This window comes from Rhinolophus sinicus, linkage group LG01 (genome assembly GCF_036562045.2).
Source record: "Rhinolophus sinicus isolate RSC01 linkage group LG01, ASM3656204v1, whole genome shotgun sequence".
In the NCBI taxonomy this organism is placed as follows: Eukaryota; Metazoa; Chordata; class Mammalia; order Chiroptera; family Rhinolophidae; genus Rhinolophus; species Rhinolophus sinicus.
The window spans coordinates 103298092-103310468 of NC_133751.1; the positions used below are offsets into that span (position 1 = coordinate 103298092).

The window sequence follows — 12377 nt, forward strand, 5'->3', positions numbered from 1 at the left end:
TCAAGCGGTCCATTAAATTAGGGATGGAAGGCAATTCCCCATAGTCCATAGTCATTCGCCAGGGCTGTCCTGGGGGTGAGGGATGACCTTGACCTCACCCTCATCTCCCACGGAGGACTCAGCAAGCGTTACCTCCTGGGACTACAAGTCCTGCATCCGGGCTGCCTGAGCAGGAACTTCCCCGGCCCACAGGGCTGCAACGACCTTCGCTTTCTCCGGCCTGTGCTGGTTGGGGAACCGTCCACATCTTTCCACCTCTCCACGGGGCTCCATCCCTCCAGCAGCTGCATGGCTTTTCCTGTGCTGGTGGGAGAACCGTCCACGTCCTCCCACCCCTCCACGGGGGTCCAGCTCTCCGGCAGCTGCTCCTCCTGGTCTTCCTGAGACTGAGTGTTCATACGCACAAACTGCTCCACTGCTCTTTGGAGAGCTTTGGCCGGCACCATACCCTGCTCGCTGCGCCATGTGTCATGCGGGGCGTCCGGCGGGGTCTCTGCTCCCGCTCCCCATACAAGAACGCAGGATATGGTGAGGCCAAAAAGGAACACCCACGGAGCCATAGATAGGGGACTCATACCACTATATTCTCTCTGGCGGCACTATACTCTCACTGGAGGCTGGATCCACACTGTCCGCAAACCGCCATCCACACTTGCCAGCCCAGCCGCCATCTTCTTGCTAGCCCCATTCTTCCTTCCTTCTTCTCCTCTCTCCCTCTCGTAGCCACAGCAGTTATATCGTGGCCAATGGCTCACTGGTTACAGCTGACGGCCAACTAGCCACAGCTGATGGCCATGCAATCACAGTTGGCCATTTACTACCTGAGCCAACACCTTTCTATGTGAGGCCGAGAGCCTGGAAACTGCTTTTTGGGGCTCTGCCCCCACAGTTGAATATTTTTATTTCTCATTGTAAAGGACATTTTTCCTGAAATGGAATTCTGGATTGATAGTTGTTTTCTTTCAGTACTTAAAAAATATTCTTCTGCTCTTCATGATTTTCTGATGAGAAATCCACAATCACTGTAATTGTTATTCTCTTAATTAATGTATTGTTTTTCTCTGGCTGCTTTCAGGATTTTTTTGTCTTTTTAGTTCCCAGCAGTTTGTTTATGATGTGTCTAGGAGTGGATATCTTTACTTTATTCTGTCTGGGATTCATTGAGTGCATGGGTAGGTTTATGATATTTTTTCCCCATTAGTTGACCTTCAATATTATGTAAGTTTCAGGTGTGCAATGAAGTGTTTAGACATTAATATAATTTAGGAAGTGATCCTCACAATTAGTCTAGTACCCACCTGACATTATACATAGTTATTATAATATTATTGACTATATTCTATATGTAGTACTTTACATCTCTGTGACTATTTTGTGACTACCAATTTGCACGTCTCAATCCCTTCACTTTTTTCACCTCCCCTTTAGTCTGATATCAGTTTGTTCTCTGTTTGTTTGAATCTGTTCCTGTTTTGGTGCTTTTGTTTATTTTGTTCTTTAGATTCCACATTACTGAGATCATATGTAGGTTTATGGATGTTTTGTTGTTGTTTTTTGGCCAAATTTGGAAACTTTTCACTATTATTTTTTCAAAAAATGTTTTCTGCACTACACTGTTTCTCCTATTCTTCTGAGACTCTGATGCCATAACTAGTAGATCCTTTGGTATTGTTCCACAGATCCCTAAGGTTTTGCTGATTTTTTTTCAATAATTTTTCAGAATGGATAGTTTCTATTGACCTGTCTTCAAGCTCAGTAACTTTTGCCACGTAGTCTCCATTTTTCTATTGAGCCCATCTAGTAAATTTTATTTATTTATTTTCTAAAATTTTGATTTGCTTCTTTACATCTATTTCTTTGCAGAGACTTAATTTTTCCACTTTTTTTCCCTTCTTGGAGCATTTTTTAAATAGCTGCTTTAATTTTTGTCAGGTTAACTGCAACATCTGTGTCATCTTGGGATTGGCTTCTTTTGATTTTTTTTTTTTCCCCCATAAGTTGAGACTTTTCTGGTTCTTTGTATATAAAGTAAGCTTGTACTTTATCCTGGACATTTTCAATATCATGTTATGAGATTCTGAATCTTATTTAGATGCTATGGAGGAAAATAATTTTCTTACTGTTTTAGCTGGCATTGACCCAGTTGGATTCAGGCCACAAGTTCTGACCAGCCTTCTGTGTGTTGTGATTTCAGTGTCAATTTCATTTCAAAGTCTTTGCCAGACTCTTCACATCTCTCTTGTATGTATGCAGCCCAGTGGCCAGTCAGACCTGGGCAGTAGTCTCCTTTACTTCAGTTCTCAAAGACTTTATTAGAATCAGATGTTTAGGATCAGGTCCATGCATGCACTACTCAGAGATGAACCTGGAAGTTCATAAATAACTTTACTGAGACACTTTCTTCTCCACAATCTCCGTACCAATACTCTGGGTGTCTCCTTTTCAGTTTTCAAGCTAGAAAAGTTAGGTTTGTTTTACCTTTTTTTTGCTGTGTACTTCCCACAAATTCACTTGCATTCAAGGAGGGCAGAGAGAGAAAAAATCAAGGGGGTGGGAGATGGGTTTCACCCCCATCCTCTTGGAACCACAGCACATTGTATCCAGGGAAAGATTTCCTTCCCTTAGTATTCTAGGCGCTTGTGAGCTTTTTTTTTTTTTTTTAAGTGTAATTGCTCCTTTCTCCACAGTGGCATTGCCAGGATCTGGAACATGAGGGAATGGAGTACAAGAAAAAAAAATATTGGGGAGTTCTTCACCTCCTGAGCTTTACGAATTCTGCTTTCCCCCTGCTCAGGCAAGAACCAGAGGTCTTCGCCTGGAGCTCTCCTGGCATATGGCACCTCCTTGTGTGTTTTAGGCTGCCTTGAAATAGTATCAGGGCAGGGGTAGCAGAGAAAAATTAGAAAAATGATTCTGGTTTGATGTATTTCCGATTCTGGTCTTCTCCCATGTTCTTGCTGCTGTTAAATTTCCAGGGTCTTCAGATAGCTGTCCAGTTGTTCTGTCTGGGTTTATTAACTGCATTCATTGGGAGAGACAGGGTGGTGTAGGTTTACTATAGCTTACCCAGAACTGGAACTTGAGATCTATTATGATTTTTACTTTTTTCTGGGTTTATAGATAATTTCTTTCTAAATTAGGCATGTATTTCAAAAACCTTACAAAATGGAACTTAGAAGGGAGCTTAAAAGAAGGGCGTGTGTTCATAATCTAGGGTATAATAGTAAAGAGAACTGAATAATTGGAAAGCAATATGAGGAAGTTGGGATAGCAGAGAGAGGGCCGCAAGGATGAAGAAGGTAATTTTCACTAGGGTTTAGCATGGTAATCTGGCTTGTGCTGATGGCATTTTGAACTGTAGTTTCCCCAGTTTATAAAACTGTGACCTTGAACAGTTTATTTAAACTCTGAGCTTCTCTTTCCTTACCTATGTAATGAAAATCATAATGTCCATTTCATTCAAAATATAAAAAGTTTCTAGCACCTTGTAGATGATTAGTAATTAATATCTAAAACTGAAACCCAATAAAAAGAGTGTTTTTTAAAGCATATCATAGCAGTACATTTGAGGTCTGAATCAGTAGGTAAAATCTTAAAATTTTTACTTAAAGGAATCATGATTTCTATTTGGTCTCATTCAAGTTAGTTTTAAATTGAAATGTAACAACAGTTATCTCTTTGAGAATTTAGAAATTTGACTGGTGTGCCTATTGTTTCCAGCCCTATGGTTTAGTATTATATAAGTATATAATATACAGATCGTGTTATATGAGGTTGGGCAATTAAGTTCACAAACTCATCCTAGAAAAAGTGCTACATACTTCATTACCAAATATCACCACGGTCACCTTCAAAGTACTCCGTTAGGGAAACTATGCACCAACTCTAGCACCCAATCCACCCTTCAAAGCAATTTTGGAACTCTTTTCTGGAATGGCTGTGAAAGCTGTCATCATATTATCCTTGATGTGCTGAATGTCATCAAAATGTCTTCCTTTCAATATTTCCTTTATCTTCAGGTGAAGAAAGTAGTCACTGGGGGCCAGATCAGGTGAGTAGGGAAGGTGTTCAAATACAGTTATTTGTTTACTGGCTAAAAACTCCCTCACAGACAGTGCCATGTGAGCTGGTGCATTGTCGTGATGCAAGAGCCATGAATTGTTGGCAAAAAGTTTAGGTCGTCTAACTTTTTTTTTTTTTTTAATTTAATTTCAGGTACACAAGACAAAGTAATACTTAGACATTTATCATTTATATCCCTCACACTGTGTGAACCCCCCTCGCCCCATCCACTATCCCTCTGACATCACACAGAGCCATTACATTTCCACTGTCTCTATTCCTAATGCTGTACTCTGCTTCCTGTAACCATATATATATATATATATATATATATATATATATATATATATATATATATATATATATATATATATATTATTATAGTTGGCGTTGGCATTCATTATTGTTCAGCTTCAGGTGTACAATGCAGTGAACAGGCATCTACATCATCCCTGAGGTGGTCTCCCTAATGGGACAAGTGTCCGTCGGATACCCTACAAAATCTTTACAACATTATTGATTACATTCCCCAAATTAATTTTCAAAATCTCATGGCCATCTTGTGGTTACTGCCTGTTTTCTAATTCCCTCACCTTCCCCCATATCCCTACTCCCCGCCCATCTAGCAACCCTGTTTCTCCTCTAGTCTCCAAAACTGTTTCTGATTAGTTCATTCACTTATTCTTTTCTTTAGAGTCCACATATAAGTGAGACCATATGGTATTTGTCTTTCTTTGTCTGACTTATTTCACTTGACATAATGGTCTCTAGGTCCATCCATGTTGCAAATGGTAAGATTTCTTTCTTCTTTATTGCTGTGTAATACTGCATTCATAAATGTACCACAGTTTCTTAATCCAGTCATCTTCTGATGGGCATTTTGGTTGTTTCCATGCCTTGGCTATTGTGTATAGTGCTGCAATAAACATAGGAGTGCACAGAGATTTTTCAATTAGAGTTTTGGATTTCTCTGGATAGATACCTAGGAGTGGAATTGCTGGATCATAAGGTAAGTCCATTTTCAGATTTTTGAGATACCTCCATACTGTTTTCCATAGTGGCTGCACCAATCTGCAATCCCACCAACAGTGCACAAGCGTTCCCTTTTGTCCACATCCGCGCCAGCACTTATTGTTTGTTGATTTATTGATGATAGCCGTTTTGACTGGGGTGAGGTGGTATCTCATTGTGGTTTTTATTTGCATTTCTCTGATGGTTAGTGAGGTTGAGCATTTCTTCATATGTCTGTTTGCCATCTGTATGTCCTTTGTAGAAAGATGCCTCTTCATGTCCTCAGCCCATTTTTTAATTGGGTTGTTTGTTTTTTTGGAGTTGAGTTGAGTGAGTTTTTTATAAATTTGTGATATTAACCCCGTATCAGATATATCATTGGCAAATATCTTTTCCCATTTAGTAGGGTCCCTTTTTGTTTCATTGATGTTTTCCTTTGCTGTGAAAAAACTTTTTAGTTCGATGTAATCCCACATGTTTATTTTTTCTCTTACTTCCCTCGTGCGAGGGGATATATCAGTAAAAATCTTACTCTGGGTAATGTCTTATGTCGGGGAAGTTTCTTCCTATATTTTCTTCTAGGAATTTTATGGTTTCAGATCTTACATCTAAGTCTTTAAGCCATTTTGAATTTATTTTTGTATATGGTGTAAGGAGGTGGTCCAGCTTCATTTTTTTGCATGTGTCTCTCCAGGTTTTCCAGCACCATTTATTGAATAGACTGTCTTAACCCCACCATACATTCTTGCTTCCATTGTTGAAGATTAAATGGCCATATAGGCATGGATTTATTTCTGGACTCTCTATGCTGTTCCATTGATCTATGTGTCTGTTTATGCCAGTACCATGCTGTTTTGATTACTGCAGCCTTGTAGTATAATTTGATGTTAGATATTGTTATACCTCCCACTTTGTTCTTATTTCTCAAGATTGCTGAGGCTATCCAGGGTCTTTTATGGTCCCATATAAATTTTAGGATTATATGTTCTATTTCTGTGAAAAACGTCGTTGGTAGTTTGATAGGAATTGCATTGAATATGTATATTGCCTTAGGCAGTATGGACATTTTAACTATATTATTTCTTCCTATCCATGAACATGGTATGTGTTTCATCTATTTGTATCTTTTTTCATTTCTGTCTTCAGTGTCTTATAATTTTCTGAGTACAAACCTTTTACTTCTTTGGTTAAATTTATTCCCAGGTATTTTATAGTCTTTGGAGCAATTGTAAGTGGGATTGTTTTTTTAATTTCTCCTTCTGATGTTTTATTATTGGTATATACAAATGCAACTGATTTCTGAATATTAATTTTGTATCCTGCTACTTTACTAAATTCATCTATCAGCTCTAATAGTTTCTTGGTGGAGTCTTTAGGGTTCTCTATATATATAGTATCATGTCATCTGCATATAATGACAATTTTACTTCCTCCTTTCCAGTTTGATTGCCTTTTATTTCTTATTCTTGTCTGATTGCTGTGGCTAGAACTTCCAGCACTATGTTGAATAGAAGTGGAGAAAGTGGGCAACCTTGCCTTGTTCCTGATCTTCAGGGGAATGGTTTTAGCTTTCCCCATTGAGTATGATGTTAGCTGTGGGTTTATTATATATGGGCTTTATTACGTTGAGATATGATCCCTCTATTCCCACTTTCTTAAGGGTTTTTATCATAAATGACTGCTGGATTTTATCAAATGCTTTTTCTGCATCTATTGATATGATCATGTGATTTTTATTTTTCATTTTGTTAATGTGGTGTTAATGTAGGCCTGCAATGCTATGAATTTCCTTCTTAGGACTGCTTTCGCGGCATCCCATAGATTTTGGGTCATCATGTTTTCATTTTCGTTTGTCTCGAGATATCTTTTGATTTCTTCCTTGATCTCCTGGTTGACCTATTCATTATTTAGTAACATGCTATTCAGCCTCCATGTATTGGTGTGTTTTCCTTTTTATTTTTTTTTCCTGTAGTTCATTTATAATTTCATAGCACTGTGGTCAGAGAAGAGAATTGTTTTGATTTCCATTTTCTTAAATTTATCAAGACTTGTTTTGTGGCCTAAAATATGGTCTATCTTGGAAAATGTTCCATGTGCGCTTGAGAAGAATGTGTATTCTGCAGTATTGGGGTGAAATGCTCTGAAAATGTCGGATAAATCCACGTGGTCCAATGTATCATTTAAGGCGGTTGTTTCCATATTGATTTTCTGTCTGGAAGACCTGTTCCTTGTTGTCAGAGGTGTGTTGAAGTCCCGTACTATGATAGTGTTACTGTTGATCTCTGTCTTTATGTCAGTCAATATCTGTTTTATATATTTAGGTGCTCCTATGTTGGGTGCATAGATGTTTACTAGGGTTATATCCCCTTGTCGGATTGATCCCTTTATTATTATATAGTGCCCATCTTTGTCTTTTAATATGTTCTTCATTTTAAAGTCTATTTTGTCAGATATAAGTATTGCAACTCCAGCTTTTTTCTTATTTCCATTTGCATGAAATATCTTACTCCAACCGTTCACTTTCAGCCTGTGTGTGTCTTTTGATCTGAGGTGAGTCTTGTATACAGCATATACAATAATCAATAATGTGATTATTGATAGGTACATAGTTATTGCCATTTTTAAATTTGTAGTTAGATTGTTTTCATCTTGCTTCTATTTACAGAAGTCCTTTTAGTATTTCTTGCAATGCTGGCTTGGTGGTAATAAATTCCTTTAGCTTATTCTTTTCTGGGAAACTCTTTATCTCGCCATCAACTTTAAATGATAGCCTTGCTGGATAAAGCAATCTAGGTTGTAGGCCTTTGTTTTCCATCACTTTGAGTATCTCCTGCCACTCCCTCCTGGCCTTCATTTTTTCTGTAGAAAAGTCATTTGATAGTCTTATGGGAGTTCCCTTGTATGTAACCCTCTGTCTTTCTCTTGCTGCTTTTAGGATTCTTTCTTTGTCTTTAACCTTTGCCATTTTAACTATAATGTATCTTGGTGTGGACCTGTTTGGGTTTATCCTGGTTGGAACTCTCTGCACTTCCTGGGCTTGTATGTTGGTTTCCTTCATCAGGTTAGGGAAGTTTTCGGACATTATTACTTCAAATATGCTCTGAATCCCTTGTTTCCTCTCTTCACCTTCTGGTATTCCTATGATGCGCATGTTGTTGCGCTTGATGTTATCCCAGAGGTCTCTTAAACCATCTTCATTGTTTTTTATTCTTTTTTCTTTCTGTTGTTCTGTTTGGGTAATCTCTGCTAACTTGTCTTCTAAGTCGCTGATTTGATCCTCTGCTTCATCTAACCTGCTGTTAATTCCTTCAAGTGAGTTCTTTATTTCAGTAATTGTGTTCTTTAGTTCTAACTGGTTGTTCGTTATGATTTCTACATCCTTCTTTATGTAATCTCTAAGCTCCTTAAACATTCTTATCATCAGTGTTCTGAACTCTTGTCTCTGATAGGTTGGTTACTTCTGTTTTATTTGGTTCCATTTCTGGAGGTTTCTTCTGTTCTTTTATTTGGGACATGTTTGTTTGTTTCCCCATTCTGGCTGACTCTCTGTGTTTGCTTCGATGTATTAGGTAGATCCCCTAGATTTCTTAGTTCTTGCGGGGGTATCTTATGTAGTATGTGTCCTTTATATTTGACTTGCACTACTTCGTTCTTCTCCTCTGTGTGTGCTCCAAAGGTGACTCTTGTGTTGTATATATTGTCCTGTTAAAGAAGATCTTTAATTGCTTTTCCCTTGTGAGTAGGTGGGGTTAACTCCTAGGCTGACTAGTTATGAGACTTGGCTCTGCCCACCACAGGGTGTTCTGTTGTGTGAGGGTTGACCATTTAAATGTGGTTTGGCCTCTGTGGGCTCTTGTGCCTGTAGAGAATTCCCTCTGTGTGTGTCACTTGTAGGTCAAACCCGGTAGTACTCTGGTTTGGTCTGGAGTTGGTCTGTGGGTATGTTGAATCTTGTGCCTCTTAAGCTGGGCTCTGGTCGGGCAATTTCAGAACAAAGCAAATCACCAAGCACAACAACAACAACAAAGTAAAAATCAAATACCTTCACATGTAAAAACAACCAACAACCCCCACTCAATACAGGCAAAGATATCAAAGACATAAAGACAAAACAAAACAAAAATCAGCTCCAGTCTTGGCTTAAGCCCACCAAGTAATCTCCAGGTTGTCCTCCGCTGTACTGAAGAGTCCTCTGTGTATTGTGCGTGCAGAGCCGGTCACCTGGTGCCCAGAGTGACGTTGGAACTGCAGATTTAGATGCGTGGGGCTGAGGGGTCTGGATGGTAGTTTCTACGAAGGCAGTGCAGTTTCTGCCCTTGCCTGCACATATGCATACTGAGAGTAGCACCACCAGCGCTGTTTCCAGTTCTCCTGAGTGTTAGGGCACTTCTTCTGTGTGTGTGTGTGTGTGTGTGTGTGTGTGTGTGTGTGTGTGTTGCGGGCGGGAGATTTCTGAGCTGCTGAAAGCTGGGAGCTGCGACTGCCGCTTACTGCTGATCCCTGGGAGTGCCTCCGCAGTTGTAATTGCCCTGCCCTAGGCAGGCCAGAAAGGGTGGGAGCTGGGGATGGAGGGGTCTTCTCTCTCCCAGCCCAGCTGTGTCACACCCTTCCCACAGGCCAGTCAAGGTCGTGTTTGGGGGTGGAGGAGTCTCTGCTCTCCTATCCCAGCAAAAATCACACTCTTCCCAGCCTCTTCCCTGGGTCAGAGCTGCATGCCAGTCTTCCCAGAGCCTGAGCACTAAGGCTCCTCTGTAATCTGACACTACTCCTCAGTTCATCGGCCAGTTTAAATCTGAAAGAGCGGGGTGGGGGGGGTTGGTGGTGGAGGCAGGTATTTGTGTCCTTTGTCCAGCGTAGGGCCCAACTGGAGGTCTCACTGAGGTTATTGCCTCAAATGCTGGATATGCTGCCCACTCGGTGGGAGAGATCAGCTGTGGGACGCAGGGAAAGAGCCCACCTCCTGGCTTTTGTGTTCTCTGTTCCGTCCTGGGATCCCCTGTGTCTCTGCAGCTGCGGATGCCGGCTGCGTTTCCACAGCCGCAGATGCGGGCTGCGTCCCCATAGCTGCAGATGCGTCTCTACTTCACTCCCTTTCCTCTTCCCCTGCTCTCCCGATTTGCCCACCTTGAAGTAATCCTTGCACGAGTCTCTTAGCTGTTCTGCGTGATGAGCAGAGCGACCTTTGATGGGTTATAGATGTCCCGTTTTTGATAAGATCCGGAGGAGAACTCAGAAAGTGTGCCCCGCTGCCGCCATTCCTATGACATCACTCTTCTAAAAAATAATCACATGTCCTTCCTGCTGCTGCCAATTGTCTCAACTCTCCACATAGCTGACTCCTCAAAAAACGCTGTCTGAGCTTGCTGGCTGCATGGCCTCACCATCTTGTCTTTCCTCCATCTAACTTTTTCACACAGCCTTTTCAGCACTTCCAAATAATAAACTTGGTTAACTGTTTGTCCAGTTGCTACAAATTCATAATAAATAATCCCTCCGGTATCAAAAAAAAGGTTAGCAACATCATTGCAACAAGTTCGGGAACTTAATTGTCAGACCTCATATAGCATGTAAATATTATATATATAAGTATGTAACATAAAATATAGTTAAGTAACATGTTATAAATAATTTAAATATTCAGTTGTTTCTGAGTAGCAGGGTTATAGAAGTAGTACGTCATTAAGAGAATTACACTTTATACTCCCTCATATCTTCCATGGCCAGGAGATGAGTCAAGCACTGCATGGTCCAAAGCCTGAACTCTTCATCCCATGGTGATCTTTCTGGCACGATCAGCTCCCATCCTTTGACGTGTTAGCATAAACCCAGGTGTGATCCAAGAACCTGCTGTTACAAATACAGTCACTCCTGTCACTCAGGTAATTCCAAAGGTTTAGAAGTTTCTCCCATAACCTGGGGCAAAGGCCAAAGTTTTTGTTATATAACAGTAAGTTACTTGAAACTACTAGAATTGAGCAGCCATCACTTCCTATGGAGATAGAAGAAAATAATTATTAATAATACGTGAGACAATTTGCAAAGCCTAATAGATATTTCTTTTTTAAGCAAGGTATATATACATTCCTAGGACTATTAGCACATTAACTTATATTCATCGAGCATGAATCCTTGTGAAATAAGAAGTTTATAAAATTTGAACATTGGAAAAATACCAACATTTACATTTATTAGAGTTTTACTAAGACTTTCAAATCAAATGTAATACTAATCACATATATTATCTCATTTGAATTTTATACATGAAGTACTATACTAATATAGACTTCAATATTCGGTTTCTCATAGTGCAGGATAATTTTTTTTAAAATCTCAATACAGGTCTGTCTTGTCTTATTGCACTTCACTTTATTGCGCTTAGCAGATACTGCATTTTTTTACAAGTTGAAGGTAAGATCTTCCTGTGGAAAGATTACAACTTGCTGGAGGCTCAGATGATGGTTATTTATTTATTTTTTTTTTCAACAATAAAGTATTTTTTAATTAAAATACATTGGGGTTGTTTTAGACATAATGCTGTCGCACACTTAATCTACACTACAACGTAAACATACCTTTTATATGCACTGGGAAACCAAAAAAGTTTTATGACTCACTTTATTATGATCTTCTGTGTTGCAGTACTCTGGAAACGAACCTGCAGAATCTCCCAAACATGCCTGTGTTTGTATCTTGGAGATGTAATGAATATTATATTCTTCTAGTTTTTAGATGTCTTTAATGTAATTTTAATTGTCTGCTCTTTTTAAACTCTATTACTAGATAAATCCGTCTGAATAATATAATTAATGTCACTATCCTAAACTAAAAGCAAACTGCGTAGACACTTAAGCTGTACTCTAACTCATTGTCTTTCATTTAGCTACAAAATAAGAAAAAGCCCTCCAGCAGTGTCTCCATTTTCTTTCTCTTTGTTCTTTCCATTTTGAAACTCATTACAAACAATGCTTATAAAATCACATCTGCTAAAACTCACTGGTGGTAAAAAATGGGAGTTATTGGTGTCAGCTTGGAACCCAGTATAAAGTCTTCATTGATGCTCCGGGATACATGTTAAATGACTGAATGGCAGACAGCTCTTTTATGTGCTACATTTGAATATAGACATTTATTCTTGGTCTCTTCACCAGTTCGTTTTTTTACCTGGTGAAATTGTAGTAATGCATAATTTGTTGAGGATTTGCTGTGTGCCAAGCGCTGTTTTTTGTTATTTTTGTTTTTTTTAAGGAGGGTGCAGCTCACAGTGGCCCATGCGGGGATCAAACTGGCAACCTTGGTGTTATTAG

At 39.4% G+C, this 12377-nt stretch overlaps 1 protein-coding gene across 3 annotated transcripts in view; it reads left to right on the forward strand.

Moving 5' to 3' along the window:
• Positions 1-12377, forward strand: part of PLSCR4 (phospholipid scramblase 4) — a 69055-nt gene that overhangs the window by 17965 nt on the left and 38713 nt on the right. Inside the window, exon 2 of one of the 3 annotated variants that reach the window (XM_074333986.1) lies at positions 10798-10952. The exons of the other annotated variants lie outside the window; for them this stretch is intronic. The gene's annotated coding sequence lies outside the window, so the exon portion shown is untranslated. The remainder of the gene's footprint in view (positions 1-10797; positions 10953-12377) is intronic. 3 annotated transcript variants of the gene reach the window in all.